The sequence below is a fragment of the Salmo salar genome, chromosome ssa04, assembly GCF_905237065.1.
Source record: "Salmo salar chromosome ssa04, Ssal_v3.1, whole genome shotgun sequence".
Taxonomy (NCBI): Eukaryota; Metazoa; Chordata; class Actinopteri; order Salmoniformes; family Salmonidae; genus Salmo; species Salmo salar.
The window spans coordinates 44,465,299-44,489,130 of NC_059445.1; the positions used below are offsets into that span (position 1 = coordinate 44,465,299).

The 23,832-nt window shown below is 42.8% G+C and overlaps 1 protein-coding gene and 1 non-coding gene across 3 annotated transcripts in view; one reads left to right on the forward strand and one right to left on the reverse strand.

Moving 5' to 3' along the window:
• The window catches only part of hrh2b (histamine receptor H2b), a 28,299-nt gene extending 10,642 nt beyond the window's left edge, over nucleotides 1-17,657 (reverse strand). For both annotated transcript variants that reach the window (XM_045716958.1, XM_014196571.2), the window contains exon 1: nucleotides 17,284-17,657. The gene's annotated coding sequence lies outside the window, so the exon portion shown is untranslated. The remainder of the gene's footprint in view (nucleotides 1-17,283) is intronic.
• LOC123742637 (U7 small nuclear RNA) lies at nucleotides 1,490-1,544 on the forward strand. The gene has a single exon (XR_006769787.1). It is a non-coding gene; the product is annotated as a U7 small nuclear RNA (small nuclear RNA).
• Nucleotides 17,658-23,832: the final 6,175 nt, after the last annotated feature.

Below are 23,832 nucleotides of genomic sequence, written 5' to 3' on the forward strand. Positions count from 1 at the left end.
CAGTTAAGAACAAATTCTTATTTTCAATGACAGCCTACAGGGGAACAGTGGGTTAACTGCCTTGTTCAGGGGCAGAACAACAGATTTCTAACTTGTCAGCTCGGGGATTTGATCTTGTAACCTTTCAGTTACTAGTCCAATGCTCTAACCACTGGGCTACCTGCCACCCCAGTGGGCTCGACGTGCTCCCTTGCCAGGGCAGGTAATCAAGGAGGTGATGGAGTCCAGGTGAGTGTCATTATGCGCTGATACGAACGTATCGATGGTGACAAGTATGCGCCATAACGAGCAGCCTGGTGAGCTAGAGGTCTGAGAGGGAGCACACGCGACAGTAGAACTATCCAAAGGTGCAGAATTATGGACAATTACTCTCTTTTTAATTTATATTTCACCAAACACTTTCATACACGTCAAATCAAATATTCTTCCTGATTATAAATACATAACAATGAGAATACAAATAAGCACATTGTGTGTAGTATTCATTCATCAATATCATCACAATCCAAATCCATGTATTCAATACATAGGCTGGTTTGCTCATAGTTTTGTAGACTTTCCATTGGTGCACATAAACACAATCCACAATAGAAATAAGGAAATATGAATACAGTGTAGGAACACAACTGATATGAATGTGTAGGCCTCAATCCACACCAAAGCAAAGCTTTAAAATGGAAGGTCACAATGTTGGAGACACACACAAAGTGCATGCATGTACACACACACTCACAGAGAACACGGAAACATGCAGAACACAAAGTATAACGACGAACAGTAAATGTGTAAGCTAAATGGCTTCACACTTCTCCTTATTAAGTAACATGAAGGGTCTAGACCATTCATAAAATGTTCTTGAAATTGTGTCATTCTGTTTTCTTTCTTGCATAATATCATCCGTATGAGTTTGTGTACGACTTTGACTGCAGTCCCACGTGAAAAAATATTACAGTTTACTGTAGAATACTGTAGCCAACTGTAGTATACTGTAGAATACTATACTACACAATGAAGTGTCTCTCGATCGTGTGTAGTAATTACTATAGAATATTGTAGTATACTGTAGAATACAGCCATGAGATGTAAATATCCTACAGTCTGCAAAAACACTACTGTTTAACTATAGTAATACTAGAGTATTTAGTTTGCATATACCCAGCCCATATCCCATTTTGTACCACCCATAAGTGAGAAACCTACATGCCAAGTATAGACCATATATTGTGTTGACTACAGGTCATAGAAAAGAGCAGAAGCACTATTTGTTCAGACCCCATTACCTACCTACCTTTTTTTAACTAGGCAAGTCAGTTAAGAACAAATTCTGATTTACAATGATGGCCTAGGACAGCCTTGTTCAGGGGCAGAACGACAGATTTTTACCTTGTCAGCTCGGGGAGTCGATCTAGCAACCTTTCGGTTATTGGCCCAACACTCTAACCACTAGGCTACCTGCCGCCCCTACCTACCTACCTACCTACAGGTTATGGAAAATTTGCTCTTTTAGTATTTGCCAAGTAGGTTTCCTCAAGGAGAAAGCCCTCCTCTTCTACGTAAAATATAATAAAAGAAAACACTATATTAAATACTACAGTATAATGTCCACAAAAACACAACAGTAAATACTACAGTATACTGTACTACAGTAACTACTATAGAATATATTACAGTGTATTAACTACAGTAATACTACAGTATTTATACAATAGTAAACTGTAAATACTATAGTCTATTACAGTAATATCTACCAAAACTCTATAGGAAAAAATACAGTATACCACAGTCTGCAAAACAAATACAGTCCACAAAAACACTACAGTTTTTAACTATAGTATTTTTTCATGTGGGAGTGGTATAAACAAAAATCTATTCAGTGGAAATGCCAACATTTTCCATTAACTTTAATTTGACAAAAACAGTCCTCCATAGTCTAGACATGGCATTAACACCCGCAGACATTTTCAGTAGGCTTTGACAAGAGACACTTTTATACTGTTAGGGGCAATTATTTCTTAACCTAAGGTCGATGTCCGCACCCCACTGAAATCTAATTAGCACAATTTAAAAAATCCCCATAAAAATCAGTCAGTTTAAGCTAGAGGCACAGTTTCTATTTTTTTTGCATTGGATGCAAAAATTGGACCTCAATCGACCTCATCCGCTGTATGAAACACTTTCGCATCTGCGGTGAAAGGTGACAGAGTTAGAGCAATGTTGGTCAGACCATGAGACATCCAAAAATCGGTATTCTCCCACAATCATCTGTAGCGTCCGAACGGTTTGGCCTACAAACCCCTCTATGGAAAGTTGAGACTCTCACGAATACATACAGTACCAGTGAAAAGTTTGGACACACCTACTCATTCAAGGGTTTTTCTTGATTTTAACTATTTTCTACATTGTAGAATAATAGTGAAAACATCAAAACTATGAAATAACACATATGGAATCATGTAGTAACCAAAAAAGTGTGAAACAAATCAAAATATATTTTCTATTTGAGATTCTTCAAAGTAGCCACCCTTTGCCTTGATGACAGCTTTGCACACTCTTGGAATTCTCTCAACCAGCTTCACCTAGAATGCTTTTCCAACAGTCTTGAAGGAGTTCCCACATGTGCTGAGCACTTGTTGGCTGCTTTTCCTTCACTCTGCGGTCCAACTCATCCTTAATCATCTCAATGGTATTGAGGTCGGGTGAATGTGGAGGCCAGGTCATCTGATGCAACACTCTATCACTCTCCTTCTTGGTCAAATAGCCCTTACACAGGTGTCTGTTGGGTCATTGTCCTGTCGAAAAAACAAATGATAGTCCTACTAAGCACAAACCAGATGGGATGGCGTATCGCTGCAGAATGCTGTGGTAGCCATACTGGTTAAGTGTGCCTTGAATTTTAAATAAATCACTGACAGTATCACCAGCAAAGCACCCCCACACCATCACACCTCCTCCATGCTTCACAGTGGGAACCACACATGCAGTTATCATTTGTTCACCTACTATGTGTCTCACAAAGACACAGCGGTTGGAACCAAAAATCTCAAATTTGGATTCAGCAGACCAAAGGACAGACTTCCACCGGTCTAATGTCCATTGCTTGTGTTACTTGGCCCAAGTAAGTCTCTTCTTATTATTGTTGTCCTTTAGTAGTGGTTTCTTTGCAGCAATTCATCCATGAAGGCCTGATTCACGCAATCTCCCTTGAACAGTTGATGTTGAGATGTGTCTTTTACATGAACTCTGTGAAGAATTTATTTGCCCTGCAATCTGAAGCTGGCAATTCTAATGAACTTATCCTCTGTAGCAGAGGTAACTCTGGGTCTTCCTTTCCTGTGGCGGTCTTCATGAGAGCCAGTTTCATCATAGCTCTTGATAGTTTTGCAATAGCACTTGAAGAAACTTTCAAAGTTCTTGAAATGTTCCGGATTGACTGACCTTCATGTCTAAAAGTAATGATGAACTGTCATATCTCTTTGCTTATTTGAGCTGTTCTTTCCATAATCTGGACTTGGTTTTTTACCAAATAAGGCTATCTTCTGTATACCACCCCTACCTTGTCACAACACAACTGATTGGCTCAAATGCATTAAGACGGAAAGACATTTCCCAAAATCACTTTTAACAACTGTTCGTTGAATTACATTTCAGGTGACTACCTCATGAAGCTGGTTGAGAGAATGCCAAGAGTGTGCAAAGCTGTCATCAAGGCAAAGGGTGCCTACTTCGAAGAATCTCAAATATAAAATATATTTCGATTTGTTTAACACTTTTTTGGTTACTACATGATTCCATATGTGTTATTTCATAGTTCTGATATCTTCACTATTATTCTACACTGTAGAAAATAGTAAAAAGCAAGAAAAAACCTTTGAATGAGTAGGTGTGTACTGTTTTTCTCTAGGATGCCCCCAGCCCTCACAATACTCGTCTGAAGGTACCCCGGGACCAGTAGAAAAGATGAATATATAGGATAGACACTTCAAAACAAACGTCCTTTAGATTTGTTTTTGGGGGGACTATCTATTGTTCCATGTAGTGAATCAGTTTATCAATTAAATCATTTTTATATAAAAATTCTAAATCAAATAGCAAATTATCCTCTGTATAACCTTCTTAAAACAAGAGGGAGATAAAGGGAGAGGGGGAGAGAGAGAATGAAAGGGAGAGGGGGAGAGAGAGAAGGAAAAGGAGACGGCGAGAGAGAGAAGGAAAGGGAGACGGGGGAGATAGTGTGTTTGTGAAAGACCAAGAGAATGAGAGAGATAATGTAAATGTATACCCTGCAATACAGACAATGATTTACAAAAACGACAGTGGAAAAGTGGTATCGAAATTGATTATCATAATGGCCTCACTGTATAAGAACACTATAAATGTCCCACTTGCGTTCTGCCCTTTGGAACAACCAAGTGAAACCAAGTCAATATAGATTCCTCTGTGGTGTCTTGTCCGTTTCCATGGAGACTTTAATAGCCATGAGTGGCAAGTCTGTGATCTCCCTGGTGATTTCAACAGACAGTGTTGTCTTCATGCCCACCTGAGCAGGGTTCTGGGTACTGTCAGGGAGGGGACAAAGATAACAGAGTGTTGTTGACTAAAGTGGTTTGGTTAGACTGTTGAACCAACTCATGAGCTGTCATCTCTACCTTTACATTTCGCCCACGCTGCACACATGGAACTACAGTTCTTAGGCAGTCATGATAGCTCAAGAAAATGACTTTGTCACAGTATTTCAGCAGTGACACAATCACGTGTGACACTGTCCTATTCTATTTACCAGCTCAGAAGTACTATTACGACTACTGAGGGGCTCATGTGGCGGGACCCTTCGTCAAATATTTCTACTGACAGACCTGGTTAGTATGACTTGGTAAGTCAACTTGAGCCAATAGATGTCATGTATCCCTCAATATAGTGTATGACTTTTTTATTCAGTTTTGAGAGAAGAGAATTGAATTGATCTTGGGGAATCCACCTGTTTACGTTTATCAGCAAAGGTCAGCTGAGTGAGTGGCATCTGGTCACCCTAAGTGCATGTACTCCACTCTACAGCACTCAAGATCAATGGTAGATAGACAACAGAACAGATGGGCCATTATTTAAAAAAATGTGAAATTGAATGGTCATCTTGCCAAGGAATGAGCCACCCCGCATGGCTGCCAATGTGATAAGAGTGCAACCAGGGCCAACGTGGATGTCGGTTACTCATGTGCAGGACATAAAGTGTTCAGAAAATCATTCTGGACTTCACTAATTTGGAGGGAAGGCGTGTTTTTGGAGAGACACGGAAGGAGATAGACCAAATTCATTTACATGCATACTTTGGGGTTCTTATCCTTGCTTGTGTTTTCAGATCCAATAGGGAATCCTCAGAATCCCTGTGGGATGCAGAAACTGGTAGAGAACATTTCTGTGCAACAATGTCTCTGGAAAACTTCCACATTATTTCCAGGATTTTCCCCTTCGATAACGGAGACACCAGACCAGCTCGGTGGCAGAGAGACAATCTAGCTGCAATCAGGTCAGTGTGGGACAAGTGGGTGGACCACCTTCCCCTGTTTTACAACCCTGGGCCCAATGTTACTGTTGATGAGCAGCTCATGCCATTTAGGGGCCGCTGCCCCTTCAGGCGATACATGCCGTCTAAACCCGCAAAATATGTAATCAAGATCTGGGCTGCCTGTGTTGCTGCTTCATGATATGAGTGGAACTTGCAAGTGTTTACAGGGAAGCCAGGTGGAGGAGCCCCTGAGAAGGACCAAGGGATATGGGTTTTCCTGGATGTGACACTGGGACTCCGTGTCCACAACATCACATGCAATAACTTTTTTACTTCACACAAGCTGGGACAGGAGGTCCTCAAGAGGAAACTGACGATGGTAGGAACAAGACGAAAAAACAAGCCAGAGCTCCCACCTCAGCTGTTAAATACACGGAACAGGCCTATCAATTCCTCTAAGTTTGTGTTCGTGGCCGACACATCCCTAGTGTCCTGCATTCCAAAAAAAGGCAAAAATGTGGCAATCATGAGCACGCTGCATAGGGATGGGAGAATCTATGGCCAGGAACATCAAAAAACAGAAATCATAATGGATTACGATGTGGACAATTTAGTGGACAATTTGTGGACAATTTAGACAACCTGGTGACTGGCCACAGCTGCAAAAGAAGAACCCTATGCTGGCCACGTGATATTCTTCAACATCTTGGACATCTCGGTGTACAACGCGTGTGTCATCTGGATGCTGTTGAACCCAGATTGGAACAGAGGGAAGCTCCAGAGGAGATGGCTCTTTCTCGAGAACCTGGGCAAGGCATTGGTAAGACCTCAAATCCAGAAGAGGAAACTTGATTTGACTTGAACATTTTATTGATAAATGTGATCTAACAGAGGTAAATGGCAAATATGAACCATGTATGCTGTCTATAATACTGTCACCATCGTTACGCGCACCTGCGTGTCGTCAGACTCACCTGGACTCCATCACTTCCTTTATTACCTGCCCTATATGTGTCACTCGCTTTGGTTCCTTCCCCAGGCGTCATTGTTTCTGTTTCAGTTTCCTGTCTGCATGTTATTTGAGGTTCTTGTTTTGTATTAAGTTCCGTTTATTTTAAAACACTCACTCCCTGAACTTGCTTCCCGACTCTCAGCGTACATGGTTGCAAAGAATGGACAACACCCAATGGACTTTCGGCCAACTTGACAAAACAGTAGGAAGCATTGGAGTCAACACGGGCCAGCATCCCTTGGGAATGCTTTCGACACCTTGCAGAATCCATGCCCCAATGCACCGAGGCTGTTCTGAGGGCAAAAGGGTGGGTGCAACTCAGTATTAGGAAGGTGGTCTTAATGTTTTCTACACTCAGTGTATAATCACGCAATTCCACAAACATAAAGTTCAAATGCAGAGACTCTGAGATCACTGAGTGCTTTTGAACAAAACAGCGATGCCAAGTAGTAGGCCAGTAGACAAAATATCAGATCTGTAAGGCATGACACAATTTATATTTAGGCTAGTTACATTAATAGTAAATATATGCCGTAAACAAAAGGTGAATGGAGATCCAAATAACCAAAACATAGCCTAAAGCTTATTACAGTGAGATGCAGACATGCACAGCTGTCTTGCCAAATAAATAGGCCTTTACAGGCCTGTTTCAAAAATAGAAATGAATTCCGCTTGCTCACGAGTGCAGCAATATGTTGTGATATGTCACAATACACTTCTGTGAATCAAATTTGACCCACATAATCAATTAAGCAATGACAGCCTACCATAAACACGTTTCTAATAAGTGCAGTTCCATTTACAACCACAAAAACTAATAGGTTACCAAGAAAACCATAATATCATCATTTCAGTGATGAAACATACCCATATGTAGCTATAGCCAGGTGTCGCTCACCCTCCAGGTGTCGCTCATCTTCCCCATTACCCCCTGTGTATTTATACCTGTGTTCTCTGTTTGTCTGTTGTCAGTTCGTCTTGTTTGCAAGCTTACCAGCAGTTGTCCTGTCAGCTCCTGTCTTTTCCAAGCCTCTCTTTTTCACACCCTCCTGGTTTTTGACCCTTGCCTGTCCTGACCCTGAACCCGCCAGCCTGACCACTCTTCCTGACCCTGAGCCTGCCTGCCGTCTTGTACCTTTGCCTCTGTTGCTGTAACAAACGGTACTTCGACACGGTCTGCATCTGGGTCTTACCTTGTCCTTATAGAAATTAGGCGAACTATTCGAATTTTAGTAACCAGGAACTGGCGGAGTGATTTCAGCGTATTGCACCTTTAAGTAACCTTCTGTCTTATGTAACCATACCAAACGTAACATTTCATACTCATTTGAGTTTCCCGGATTTATGTTTATAGTGGCTTGCGAAAGTATTCACCCCCCTTGGCATTTTTCTTTATCTGTTGCCTTACAACCTGGAATTAAAATAGATTTTGGGGGGTTTGTATCATTTGATTTACACAACATGCCTACCACTTTGAAGATGCAAAATATTTTTTATTGTGAAACAAACAAGAAATAAGACAAAACAACTAAAAACTTGAGTGTGCATAACTCTTCACCCCCCCCCCCAAAAGTCAATACTTTGAAGAGCCACCTTTACAGCTGAAAGTCTCTTGGGGTATGTCTCTATAAGCTTGGCGCATCTAGCCACTGGGATTTTTGCCCATTCTTCAAGGCAAAACAGCTCCAGCTCCTTCAAGTTGGATGGGTTCCGCTGCTGTACAGTAATATTTAAGTCATACCACAGATTCTCAATTGGATTGAGGTCTGGGCTTTGACTAGGCCATTCCAAGACATTTAAATGTTTCCCCTTAAACCACTAGAGTGTTGCTTTAGCAGTATGCTTAGGGTTATTGTCCTGCTGGAAGGTGAATCTCCGTCCCAGTCTCAAAACTCTGGAAGACTGAAACAGGTTTCCCTCATGAATTTCCCTCTATTTAGCACCATCCACCATTCCTTCAATTCTGACCAGTTTCTCAGTCGCTGCCGATGAAAAACATCCCCACAGCATGATGCTGCCACCACCATGCTTCACTGTGGGGATGCTATTCTCGGGGTGATGAGAGGTGCTTGTTTCTGTGGCTTTTTTCTGTCCATTCTTCTGTAAAGCCCAGCTCTGTGGAATGTATGGCTTAAAGTGTTCCTATGGACAGATACTCCAATCTCCGCTGTGGAGCTTTGCAGCTCCTTCAGGGTTATCTTTGGTCTCTTTGTTGCCTTTCTGATTAATGCCCTCCTTGTCTGGTCCATGAGTTTTGGTGGGCGACCCTCTCTTGGCAGGTTTGTTGTGGTGCCATATTCTTTCCATTTTTGAATAATGAATTTAATGGTGCTCTGTGGGATGTTCAACGTTTCTGATATTTTTTTATAACCCAAACCTGATCCACAACTTTGTCCCTGACCTGTTTGGAGAGCTCCTTGTTCTTCATGGTGCCACTTGCTTGGTGGTGCCCCTTGCTTAGTGGTGTTGCAGACTCTGGGACCATTCAGAACAGGTGTATAATGAGATCATGTGACACTTAGATTGCACACAGGTGGACTTTATTTAACTAATTATGTGACTTCTGAAGGTAACTGGTTGCACCAGATCGTATTTAGGGGCTTCATAGCAAAGGGGGTGAATACATATGCACGCACCACTTTTCAATTAATATAATTTTTTATTGTTTGAAACAGGTTCTTTTTTTCATTTCACTTCACCAATTTGGACTATTTTGTGTATGTCCATTACATTACAAGTCCAAATATAACTCAATTTAAATTACAGGTTGTAATGCAGCAAAATAGGAAAAACGCCAAGGGGAATGAATACTTTTGCAAGGCACTGTACTTTGTTACGTCTAGTCTATGAGACCAGCCTGTCTACACATACAGCAGCGCACCTTGTCCATTGTGTTGATACGGTGCCTGTCACTCAATCTTTGAACTTTTTGGATATTTTTATATAGGGACATAAAACTAAAACTAAGGGAGCTAAAGTTTGAACTGAGGGGGCTAAACCCCATTTAGCCCCTTCGTGGTTCCGTGTCCGACTACAGACTTAAGCAAGATTTTGATAAAATCCAACCAGCTAGATTGAAACAATCTTACTTTTTCAAAGAGTGGCAGCTTCCTTGATGCTATGTGGAACTTCCTGAGTAGTCAATTACTCCGTTCTCCCTGAAATATACTTATAAGAGATCCCTCAAATGCCAGTTGGATTAGTTGAGGTTTTCCTTGGGTGTAGCATGCCTCTTCTGTGCTGACTGAACACATTTGTCAAAGCAGAAAATGTGTTTTCGCAGGTAGCCGTGGACGCCCCAAAAGTCAGTCCATGTTTCAGTGCAGTAAGCATGGTCAGGATAGCAGAGAGATACCCAGAGGATCATTGCTGGATTTCAAGTGGGGTCCATTTGTCCTCATTGGAGCCAGAGCGGACGATTTCAATCTGCAAAAACCGGTGAGCGACACTAAACTCAGCTTCCATCAAATCTATTTTGCTTGGTTCAAGCAGTGGTTTGACATTTTTCACATCTAGAAAGTCATGGCTCTCCGGGTCAAGGGCACACAGGGTCTCCACCAGTTGGCTGTTGCGTTCGCTAAATCGTTCTGACATTTCACCAATGACAGCATATAACGCGTTGAAAAACAGTATTTTACATTGTCTCTTTTCCTGTGTCCTGCTGGCCTACTGTACTGTCCACCTCATATTGCTGGAAATTTGTATGTACATAACATTGTCATTTGCTTGGAGCTGGTGGTGTGTCAATGCCACTGGCACTGCACTGTGCCCAAATGGCTTCGTACTCGTTGAGGATTCTGTGCACCATGTTGGCTGTAAACTAATAGCTGGGGTCCGTCACCGCCTTCAGCAGCCCTGTAGCCTCCATTCTTACTTTTGTGTTGTAGGAACGCAGGCTAAGCCCCCTTTAGCCCCCTCGTGGAGTCGGACTTGCGATATCACAGTTTACTTACATATTTACTTATGGCCCTGCTTTCTCCAGACAACTTGCCAGACAAAATTAAACATGCTTATTTATATAATGAATATGAGTTCCGGGGGCTAAAAGTATTACATTTTAAACCATTAAACATCTCACTAAAAGCTTCAGTCATTGAAAAGTTATACTTAAACCTGAACGTGTTCTCCAGTAGATTAGTAAGAATGGCTCACCCCTTGCCTTTTCCCCTTTATCCACACTACAACCTCTTACTTTTGGTTAATTGAGATCGGAACCATGTTCAAAATATGTTTAAAAATGTTATTATCTTTGATAATGATATGAATGGTGGAGTTATGTCACATGTGCAGGGTACATAAACATATGGGAAGAAAATAAGCAAATCTGGAGAGAAACATAATGGGGATGTATTCCAATCTGCTTTCTCATGTGCATGCTGAGAAAGTTGTGGTAATATTAGGTCAAACTTAAATCTAACATTTTCTAAATATTCTGTTCTGAGGACGTCCAAGACAAGGTAAAATGTAAATTGCATGAACATCAATAGAATATTTTGTTAAACCTAAAACAAATACGCTATGAACGTCGTATATGTACCCTGCAAAAGTTATCTAGCGGAATAAACTAAGTTTGAGCCCATTCCTGGAAACATTGAACCACTGTAGTTTACATCAATTTTAATTTCTAGTGGTAGCTAGAAAAGTTATATTTTAGCGTTTTAGTGTTTCAGTGAATTGTTAGTGAGGGAGGCCCTGCTCTCTCGCTTCCCCAGTTGTTTAGTTAATTTTCATGCCAATCTCCTTTGCATTAGCGTAGCCTCTCCTGTAGCCTATCAACTATGTGTTGGTCTATCCCTGTTCTCTCCTCTCTGCACAGGCCATACAAACGCTTCACATCGCGTGGCCGCTGCCACTCTAACCTGGTGATCCCAGCGCGCACGACCCACGTGGAGTTCCAAGTCTCCGACAGCCTCTGGAACTGCCGGTCTGCGGCCAACAAGGCAGAGTTCAGCATCTGGTCAGCGGGGTGGTGGCACTGGAATCCTCATCTCTCCCAAGTGGACATTCTCTCTTTCTCCTCTGACCCATCTGTCTATCTCCTCATTTGAATTCCATTCTGTCACAATCACTAGCCCATTCAAGCTTAACATCCTTACCATTTATCGCCCTCCAGGTTCCCTTGGAGAGTTCATCAATGAGCTTGACGCCTTGATAAGTTCCTTTCCTGAGGATGGCTCACCCCTCACAGTTCTGGGTGACTTTAACCTCCCTACGTCTACCTTTGACTCATTTCTCTCTGCCTCCTTCTTTCCACTCCTCTCCTCTTTCGACCTCACCCTCTCACCGTCCCCCCCTACTCACAAGGCAGGCAATACGCTTGACCTCATCTTCACTAGATGCTGTTCTTCTACTAATCTCACTGCAACTCCCCTCCAAGTCTCCGATCACTACCTTGTATCCTTTTCCCTCTCGCTCTCCTCCAACACTACTCACTCTGCCCCTACTCAGATGGTATTGCGCCGTCGCAACCTTCGCTCTCTCTCTCCTGCTACTCTCTCCTCTTCTATCCTATCATCTCTTCCCTCTGCTCAATCCTTCTCCAACCAATCTCCTGATTCTGCCTCCTCAACCCTCCTCTCCTCCCTTTCTGCATCCTTTGACTCTCTATGTCCCCTATCCTCCAGGCCGGCTCGGTCCTCCCCTCCTGCTCCGTGGCTTGACGACTCATTGCGAGCTCACAGAACAGGGCTCTGGGCAGCCGAGCGGAAATGGAGGAAAACTAGCCTCCCTGCGGACCTGGCATCTTTTCACTCCCTCCTCTCTACATTTACCTCCTCTGTTTCTGTTGCTAAAGCCACTTTCTACCACTCTAACTTCCAAGCATCTGCCTCTAACCCTAGAAAGCTCTTTGCCACCTTCTCCTCCCTCCTGAATCCTCCTTCCCCCCCCCCTCCTCCCTCTCTGCGGATGACTTCGTCAACCATTTTGAAAAGAAGGTCGACGACATCCGATCCTCGTTTGTTAAGTCAAACGACACCGCTGGTCCTGCTCACATTGCCCTACCCTATGCTTTGACCTCTTTCTCCCTTCTCTCTCCAGATGAAATCTTGCGTCTTGTGACGGCCGACCGCCCAACAACCTGCCCGCTTGACCCTATCCCCTCCTCTCTTCTCCAGACCATTTCCAGAGACCTTCTCCCTTACCTCACCTCGCTCATCAACTCATCCTTGACCGCTAGCTACGTCCCTTCAGTCTTCAAGAGAGCGAGAGTTGCACCCCTTCTCAGAAAACCTACACTCGATCCCTCCGATGTCAACAACTACAGACCAGTATCCCTTCTTTCTTTTCTCTCCAAAACTCTTGAATGTGCCGTCCTTGGCCAGCTCTCCTGCTATCTCTCTCAGAATGACCTTCTCGATCCAAATCAGTCAGGTTTCAAGGCTGGTCAACTGAGACTGCTCTTCTCTGTGTCACGGAGGCTCTCCACACTGCTAAAGCTAACTCTCTCTCCTCTGCTCTCATCCTTCTAGACCTATTTGCTGCCTTTGATACTGTGAACCATCAGATCCTCCTCTCCACCCTCTCCGAGTTGGGTATCTCCGGCGCGGCTCACTCTTGGATTGCGTCCTACCTGACAGGTCGCTCCTACCAGGTGGCGTGGCGAGAATCCGTCTCCGCACCACGTGCTCTCACTACTGGTGTCCCCCAGGGCTCAGTTCTAGGCCCTCTCCTATTCTCGATTTACACCAAGTCACTTGGCTCTGTCATATCCTCACATGGTCTCTCCTATCATTGCTACGCAGACGACACACAATTAATCTTCTCCTTTCCCCCTTCTGATAACCAGGTGGCGAATCGCATCTCTGCATGTCTGGTAGACATATCAGTGTGGATGACGGATCCCCACCTCAAGTTGAACCTCGGCAAGACGGAGCTGCTCTTCCTCCCGGGGAAGGACTGCCCTTTCCATGATCTCGCCATCACGGTGGACAACTCCATTGTGTCCTCCTCCCAGAGTGCTAAGAGCCTCGGCGTGACCCTGGACAACACCCTTTCGTTCTCCGCTAACATCAAGGCGGTGACCCGATCCTGTAGGTTCATGCTATACAACATTCGCAGAGTACGACCCTGCCTTACACAGGAAGCGGCGCAGGTCCTAATCCAGGCACTTGTCATCTCCCGTCTGGATTACTGCTACTCCCTGTTGGCGGGGCTCCCTGCCTGTGCCATTAAACCCCTACAAGTCATCCAGAACGCCGCAGCCAGTCTGGTGTTCAACCTTCCCAAGTTCTCTCGCGTCACCCCGCTCCTCCGCACACTCCACTGGCTTCCAGTTGAAGCTCACATCTGCTACAAGACCATGGTGCTTGCCTACGGAGCTGTGAGGGGAACGGCACCTCCGTACCTTCAGGCTCTGATCAGGCCCTACACCCAAACAAGGGCACTGCGTTCATCCACTTCTGGCCCCCCTACCTCTGCAAAAGCACAGTTCCCGCTCAGCCCAGTCAAAACTGTTCGCTGCCCTGGCACCCCAATGGTGGAACAAGCTCCCTTACGACGCCAGGACAGCGGAGTCAATCACCACCTTCCGTAGACACCTGAAACCCCACCTCTTTAAGGAATACCTGGGATAGGATTAAGTAATCCTTCTAACCCCCCCCTACCCTCCCCCACAAAAAAAAGATATAGATGTACTATTGTAAAGTGGTTGTTCTATTGGATATCATAAGGTGAATGCACCAATTTGAAAGTCGCTCTGGATAAGAGCGTCTGCTAAATTACGTAAATGTAATGTAAATGTTGTTGCTCCTCGATGTTTCCACTTCCACAATAGCAGCACTTACAGTTGACTGGGGCCGCTCTAGCAGGGCAGAAATGTTATGAACGGATGTGTTGGAAAGGTGGCACCCTATGACAGTACCAAGTTGAAAGTCACTGAGCTCTTCAGTAAGGTTATTCTATTGCCAATGTTTGTCTGTGGAGATTGCATGGCTGTGTTTGATTGTATACAACTGTCTGCAACGGGTGTGGCTGAAATAGTCGAATCCACTAATTTGAAGGGGTGTCCAAATACTTTTTTATTTACCATTGATCAGCATATGAATTGATAAAACAGGAACATGTTTTAAAATACAAGTGGTTCTGAGCCTAATTCAATATTACAATGGTAAGCTAACCATTACAGAAATGAGGAATACAGACAGGCTCTATGTATCTCAGCTACTGTGTCCAACACACCACCACCTGGTGTTATGCTGGGAATCTACTGACCAAAAAGGATGTTATAATGATACACTTTTTTTTTGTATAGCTAGAATTAAGGATAAAGGAAATGTAGTCCTGCACCACATTACTACAAGACAATACAGCTCAGTCATGCCTGATGGTCTTGTAAGAAGAAAAGCAAAGCTTTCTTTCATTTAATAAAAAAAAAAAGAAAAGCTTGAAAAAGTTAGCATAATGGGATAATAGGTCGAAAATGGAGAAAAAAAAATGGTTCGATCCTTAAGAGGATTTAACCCCACCTCTTTAAGGAATAACTGGGATAGGATAAAGTAATCCTTCTAACCCCCCCTCCCCCCCAAAAAAGATATAGATGTACTATTGTAAAGTGGTTGTTCCACTGCATATCATAAGGTGAATGCACCAATTTGTAAGTCGCTCTGGATAAGAGCGTCTGCTAAATGACGTAAATGTAAAATGTAAAATAAACTGACTTATTTCATCCTGAACATTAAGGGAATGTCCTGTGCAACCTAACTTAAACATTGTATGAATGTCATCACAACTGAGCATAGTTTGTGTTTTGGGAACCCATCTCTTGGCATGCACCCACACTGTTCCCACAACCTATTTAAATGTTCTGGGAACCTTCAAATAACTTAAAGGCTGTTCTGTCAACATTCTTGCAACATCAAAGGAATGTTTTGAGCAGTCAGATACAAACATTATCTGAATGTCAGCACAATTGGACACTTTTAGTGTTTTGGTAACCATATCCCCACAATGTTCCCACAACCTAAATAAATGTTTTATTAAAGAACATAGAAAATGTATTCCGGGAATGTTCTTACAACATCAGGTGAATGTTTTTTGCACCCTAAAAGAAGCATTGTAATAATCTGCACAACTTGACAGTTTTTCTATTTTGGGAACATATCTTTTGGGATGTCCCCACAATGTTCCCGCCAGACTGTTCCCACAACCTAATAACATATATTGCAAACCTTTAAAGAAGAGATTAAATGGGTTCTGAAAATGTCCTTGTAACATCAGGTGATTGTTTTTTTGCACCTAAAAATAAACACTGTAGACTCATCTGCACGACTGAACAGTTTTTGTGTTTTGGGAACATATCTTTTGTGATGTCCACTCATTGTTCTCACAAGACTGTTCCCACAACCTAAGAAAACATTTGGAGAATTTGTTAAGAATAAATTAAATGCGTTCTAGGACACATAGAGTACCAGTCAACAGTTTGGACACAACTCCTCATTCGAAGGATTTTTCTTTATTTTTGACTATTTTCTACATTGTAGAATAATAGTGAAGACATCAGAACTATGAAATAACACATATGGAATCCTGTAGTAACCAAAAAAAGTGTTAAACAAATCTAAATATATTTTATATTTGAGATTCTTCAAAGTAGCCACCCTTTGCCTTGATGACAGCTTTGCACACTCTTGGCATTCTCTCAACCAGCACTCGCTCAACCAGATTTACACATTGTAACCTTTCGGTTACTGGCCCAACACTCTAACCACTCGGCTACCTGCCGTCCCAACGTTTTCTAAAAATGTGGTCGCATAAAAGATTTGTGCAGAAACAATGGATTGTCGTCTATTACATGACATCTTGAGTTTGAAAAAATCTATTTTGGTTATTGAACTACAGTAAGTAAAGTGGATTTACATCCGGTAACATAATTACTGTAAGGGAATTACATCATGGGTCCCAGATCTGTACAACTCAGCAATACATAATTATGGATAGGAATGTCATTCTCTTCATGGTGAGTACCCTGACCAGGTACACAAAGGTGACAGACACACACCCAGGCACACAAACGCACAAAGGTACAGTACATATGTGAGCCTGAGACTTCTCCGAACTGCAGAAGACCAGCCAAATACACAGTATGTTCAAAACATAGCATCATTCAACATTTTTGTTACACTGTATTTGAGTTGTCATGAAAACCCAACCTTAGGCAACACAGTGACAAGGGGCTGGTTTCAATTATGGACTCTATAGGCATAGAGGAACTCTGTCATGCCTACATCGATAAGAGAGAGAAAAAATGGTGGGACTCTCCCGACCAATAACCAAGCAGACATGCCAGAACGCCACAATTCAAAACCAAAGTTTGCAGAACTTGTGCAGTGGTTGTAGTGAAGGTATATGATGCAAACTAGCCACTTGAGAAAAGCACTCTTAAAGAACCTCTGTGATCTCCATCTTGCTAGTTACTATTTTGTGTTTTAATCAAGCGTATAAAGTAATGATGTAGGTAATGATGTAGTCAGTAGTTCCACTATACCAAAATAGTCCATCATTGAAACCGAGTCACTGTGTTGCCTAGGGTCGGGTTTTCGAGACCATTATTTATTTACGATTGTCAGAATACAGCAAGAGACTCAGACCCCCCAGGAAACCACTTAAAGCACACACAAGGGTAATGTGGTTTACTGTTACAACGTCCTAGACTGACATCTACACAAACTTAGAAATACACATTCACATTTACATTAATCACGGCAAACACAACTAGTTTAAAGACAACCAAAGTGTCAAAAGCTGTTAAGTAGTTACAGAATGAGAAGCTCACCTCACACTGGCTGATGGGAGTCAGAATGACGACAGTCTTCTCGCCAAACCTAACCTTCTGCTCAGGTTATAAATGTAATTTCGGTTTCCATCTGGAGTCTACTCCCTCTCCCTCCCTATCACTCCTTCCCGCTCTCTCTCTCTTCCTGTCCTCTGTTTGCTCACTCCCTCCTCCTCCTCCTTTCAGTGTTCGTCATTGCCATATTTATTTTTTATTGTTTACATCCTCCCATTCAATTGGATTATAGTTACATAAATAGGATGAGAAATGAATCACATAAAACAATTCAATGACAACTCTTCTCTCTCTGTCCCACTCTCTATTCCCTGTCGTTTCTCTCTCTCTCACACACACACACGCACACAGGCACCCATGTACTGTACTCACATACTCATACTGTACAAACACAGCACTCTAACTGGGATTAGCGATTATTGTGCATCAACACTCCTCTACTGGTGGTAATATTTGATGGGAACTAAACATCAACCCTTATTTGTTAACTTAATATCCCATAGCGAGCCCACACGTTGGTAAGAGAGGCCGATGAGCGGGCACCCTGACGGAACTACATAGGTGAGTACATAAACCCTCTCTACCCTCCGTTCTATTGGTGAACGGACAATCACCAGAGAACAAACTGTACGAGATCCGTTCGAGACTATCCTATCAAAGGGACCTAAAGAACTGTAATATCCTATGTTTCACGGAGCTGTGGCTGAACAAAGACATGGATAATATACATCTAGCTGTTTTTCTATGCATCGGCAGGACAGAAGGGCAGTGTCGGGTAAGCTCAAGGGAGGAGGTGTGTGACTCTTTGTTAACAACAGCTGGTGCGCAATCTCTAATGTTCAGCAAGTCTTGCGGTTCTGCTTGCCTGAGTTACAATACCTCATAATAACCTGTAGACCATACTATTTACCAAGAGTTTTCATCTATATTTTTTCATTGCTGTCTATTTACCACGACAAACTGATGCTGGCACTAAAACCGCAACAAGCTAGTGCATTCACAAAGTATTCAGACCCCATGATTATTTCCAAATGTTGTTATCTTACAGCCTTATTCTAAAATGGATTAAATAAAGCATTTTCATCATCAATCGACACACAATACGCCATAATGACAAAGTGAAAACAGGTTTGTTGAAATTTTTGCAAAAACCAAGCTATGAGGTCAAAGGAATTCTCCGTAGCGCTCCGAAACAGGATTGTGTTGAGGCACAGATCTGGGGAAAGGTACCAAACCATTTCTGCAGCATTGAAGGTCCCCAAGAACACAGTGGACTCCATCATTCTTAAATGAAAGAAGTTTGGAACCACCAAGACTCTTTCTAGAGCTGGCCATCTGGCAAAATGAGCAATCGGAGGAGAAGGGTCTTGGTCAAGGAGGTGACCAAGAAACCGATGGTCACTCTGACAGAGCCCCAAAGTTCCTCTGTGGAGATCAGAGAACTTTCCAGAAGGACAACCATCTCTGCAGCACTCCACCAATCAGGCCTTTATGGTAGAGTGGCCAGATGGAATCCATTCCTCAGTAAAAGGCACATGACAGCCCACTTGGAGTTTGCCAAAAGGCCTCAGAAACAAGATTCTCTATTCTGATGAAACTAAGATTGAACTCTTTGGCCTGAATGCCAAGCTTTACATCTGGAGTAAACCTGGTACCATACCTACGGTGAAGCATGGTGGTGGCAGCATCATGCTGTGGGGATGTTTTTCAGGGGCAGGGACTGGAAGACGAGTAGGGATCAAGGGAAAGATGAATGGAGCAAAGTACAGAGAGATCCTTGATGAAAACCTGCTCCAGAGAGCTCAGGACCTCAGAGTGGGTCGAAGGACAACGACCCTAAGCACACAGCCAAGACAATGCAGGAGTGGCTTTGGGACAAGACTCTGAATGTCCTTGAGATGCCCAGCCAGAGTCCAGACTTGAACACGATCGAACATCTCTGGAGAGACCTTAATAAAGCTGTGCAGCGACGCTCCCCATCCAACGTGACAGAGCTTGTGTAAGGGACGTTGTAAGGATTGGACCAAGGTGCAGCGGGAACGTGTATACTCATCCTCTTTATTAAATCAAAAGAAGGAAAAACAAACAAATCACGTATACAAAACAACGAACGACACTAAACAGTCCTGTCAGGTGCACAGACACAAAACAGGAAACAACTACCCACAAACACCCCTATACATAGGACCTTCAATCAGAGGCAATGAGGAACAGCTGCCTCCAATTGAAGGTCAATCAACAAACCCTAAACATAGAAGTAGAAAAACTAGACTAAACATAGAAAAACACTAACCTAGAACATAGACCAAAAACCGCGGAACACTCTAAACAAACACCCCTCTTACATAAATACATAGCCCAACAAACCCCGAACCACATAAAACAAACACCCCCTGCTACGTCCTGACCAAACTACAATAACAAATAACCCCTTTACTGGTCAGGACGTGACAGCTTGGGAGGATCTGCATAAAGGAATGGGAGAAAACTCCACAAATTTCAGTTGTGCCAAGCTTGTAGCGTCATACCCAAGAAGACTTGAGGCTGTAATTGCTGTCAAAGGTGCTTCAATAAAGTACTCAGTAAAGGCTCTGAATACTTATGTAAATGTGATATTTAAGTTTTATATTTTTAACTCATTTGCAAATATATATATATAAGGTTTTGCTTTGTCATTATGGGGTATTGTGTGTAGATTGATGAGGAAAAAACTATTTAATCCATTTTAGAATAAGGCTGTAATGTAACAAAATGTGGAAATGGTCAAGGGGTCTGAATACTTTCCAAATGCACTGTAGGGTCATAAACAGACAAGAAAATGCTCACCCAGAGAAGACACTCCTAGTTACCTGTGATTTCAGTGCAGGAAAACTGAAATCCATCTTGCCTAATTTCTACCAGAATGTCAGGTGTGCAACTACCAGAGGTGGGACCAAGTCATTGTTTTACAAGTCACAAGTAAGTTTCAAGTCTTCGCACTCAAGTTCCAAGTCAAGTCCCAAAGTCAAGACAGGCAAGACCGAGTCAAGTCTCAAGTCAAGACCGTCAAGTATCAAGTCAAGTCTTAAGTCTTTAACTTTGAGTTTTGAATCCTAAACAAGTCATAATGTGCTCTTCACCAAATGTAATACCATTTCATATTTTTAACAAGAGTAATAGTTAGTATATTACATTTACGCTAATCATGAATGCTTTTAAAAATATCTACATATTTATTGCTTTCCAAATAAACGTTATATTTCCATGGAAATACATGGGTAGCCATGAGACAGACACACCCCCCAATAGTGATCAGGCGATGTAGGCTTGTACACAATCACCCAACCGTAACACACACTCTCTGTGTGGTTACAGTAGGCTAACGTATGTCAATGGTTTTAGGAACAAGCAATAACATCAGGCAGGATTAAGCTACCAACTGCCTAGCCAGTTGTAGCTCAATCTTGGGTGCAATGATCACGTTCCCGCACGTTCCCGCTCATTGATTTAACGTTACGTTAGCCTACACTAGTAAAGTAATAAAAATATATAGCTGTTGTCTATATTAGCCATTACTTACCGTTGTTTGTGTAGCTTCAAATGTTGAACAAAGTTGGAAATTGTTGCACCTCCGTCTGTAATTTTTTTGTTGATACAGCGTCGTCTTTATATCCCCAAAAAATAATTTTGGGTATCATCTTTCCAAGGGCTCCATCTGAATTCACCCGCCGACCTTCCTCTGCACTGCCACGCACAACTGTTTCTCAGCTGGCACAATTTGATTGGCTGTTGTCTGATTCAAACTGTAGTCTGTTAAATGAAGAGTTGATACGCTGTACACATTTTTTAATAGCATCATTTTAAATATTTGGGCTTGAGGAGGGAATCAAGTCAGGTCATGTCATAAGGCTCAAGTCGAAGTCACGTGTCATTGGTGATAAAGTCAAAGTCAAGTTGCAAGTCATCATATTTGTGACTCGAGTCCAAGTCATGTGACTCGAGTCCACACCTCTGGCAACTACAGACGAAAAAAACTCTAGATCACCTTTACTCCAAACACAGAAAAGCATACAAAGCTCACCCTCCTTTTGGCTAATGTGACCATAACTCTATCCTCCTGATTCCTGCATACAAGCAGAAACTCAAACAAGAAGAACCAGCGCTCAATATGGAAGTGGTCTAATGAAGCAGATACTAAGCTACAGGATTGTTTCGCTAATGCAGACTGGAATATGTCCCAGGATTCATCCGATGGCATTGAGGAGTTTACCACATCAGTCACTGGCTTCATTAATTAATAAGTGCATTGACGACTTCATCCCCACATATCCCATCCAGAAGCCATGTATTACAGACAACATCCGCACTGAGCTAAAGGCTAGAGCTGCCACTTAGAAGGAGCCAGATACTCATTCCGGACGCTTATAAGAAATCCCTCTACGCCCTCAACGAACCATCAAACAGGCAAAGCATCATTACAGGACTATGATTGAATCCTGCTACACTGGCTCTGATGCTCATCGGATGTGGCAGGGCTTGCAAACTATTACGGATTACAAAGAGAAACCTACCAGACAAGCTAAATTCCTGCTATGCTTGCTTCGAGGCAAGCAACACTGAACCATACATGAGATGAAAGCACCAGTTGTTCTTGATGACTGTGTGATCATACTCTATGTAGCCGATATGAGTAAGAACTACACAGGTTAACATTATCAGGATGCGTACGCAGAGCATGCACTGACCAGCTGGCAAGTGTCTTCATGGAAATGTTCAACTCTCCCTGAACCAGACTGTAATACCTACATGTTTCAAGCAGACCACCATAGTCCCTTTCCCCAAGACCACCAAGGTAAGCTGTCTAAATGACAATCCCCCCGTAGCACTCCTATCTGTAGCCATGAAATACTTTGAAAGGCTGGTCATGGCTCACATCAACACCACCATTCCAGACACCCTGGACCCACTCCAATTTGCATACCACCCCAACAGATCCACAGATGATGCAATCTCTATTGCGCTCAACACTGCCCTTTCCCACCTCGACAAGAGGAACACCTATGTGAAAATGCTGTTCATTGACCACAGCTCAGTGTTAAACACCATAGTGTCTTCCAACACATCACTAAGCTAAAGACCCTGGGACTAAACACCTCCCTCCCACCTCCCACTTCACGACAGGCCGCCCACAGGTGGTGAGGGTAGGCAACAACACATCCACCACGCTGACCCTCAACACGAGGGCCCCTCAGAGGTGCGTGCTTAGTCCCCTCCTGTACTCCCTGTTCACCCACGACTGCAACACCATCATTAAGTTTGCCGACGACACGGTGGTGTCCTGATCACTGACGACAATGAGACATCCTATAGGGAGGAGGTCAGAGAGCTGGCAGTGTGGTGACAGAATAACAACCTCTCCCTCAACATCAGCAAGACAAAGAAGCTGATTGTGGACTACAGACAACTACAGGAAGTGTAATGTAGTGGAGCGAGTTGAGATCTTCAAGTTCCTGTGTCCACATCATTAACGATTTATCATGGTCCACACACACCAGCACAGTCATGAAGAGGTTACGACAACACATCTTCCCCCTCAGGAGGCTGAAAAGATTTGGTATGAGCCCTCAGACTCTTAAAAAGTTCTACAGCTGCACTATTGAGAATATCTTGACTGGCTGCTTCACCGCTTGGTATGGCAACTGCTTGGCATTTGACCGCAAGACGCTACGAAGGGTAATGCGTACAGCGTGGTACATCTCTGAAGCCGAGCTCCCTGCCATCCAGGACCTCTAAATCAGGCGGTGTCAGAGGAAGGCCCTAAATAGACTGTTCTCTCTGCTACCGCATGGCAAGCGGTACCAGTGCACCATGCCTGGAACCAACAGGACCCTGAATAGCTTCTACCCCCAAGCCATAAGACTAAATAGTTAAACAGTTTACCAATAGCTACTCGGACAATCTGCATTGACACTTTTTGCACTAAATAGTTTGTTTACAAGTTAATTCCACAATTCAATTCTAATTCAATTCCCTCCCCCTTTAAATTAAATTAAATTCAAATTCCAGGTCAGTCTTTGAATTCAGAGATAATACATTCCTCTCAATTCCAATGTTATGTAAATTCCAATAATTCAATTTCCAATTCAATATTATCCCCAACAATTCCACAAATTCCAATTAGAACTCAATTCGATTCAATTAAATAAAACATAACATATATTTTTATCCTTGAAAGCATTGTTATTGAACTATCTTCCAGGAGACAAAGTACACCATGGGAGAACAGTTAATCCCAAGGATATAAACAGTTGACAATGAAACATCTGAAGTATCCATCTCACAGTCAGTCTTATAGTAGTTATTCCACATTGTCTTGCATTTTCCATGACAAAAATAGACATAGGCATTTCTAACAATTGACCAACTGAGGAAATTCCAAGCCCTAAGTGAACAGTAGCATCATTTATGTTACAGTCCACTGATGCTGATTAACTCCTTCATTTAAAGAATGATCAGCTTTAATAGTGCAGACAGATTGTGGCTTCCATCAATGGA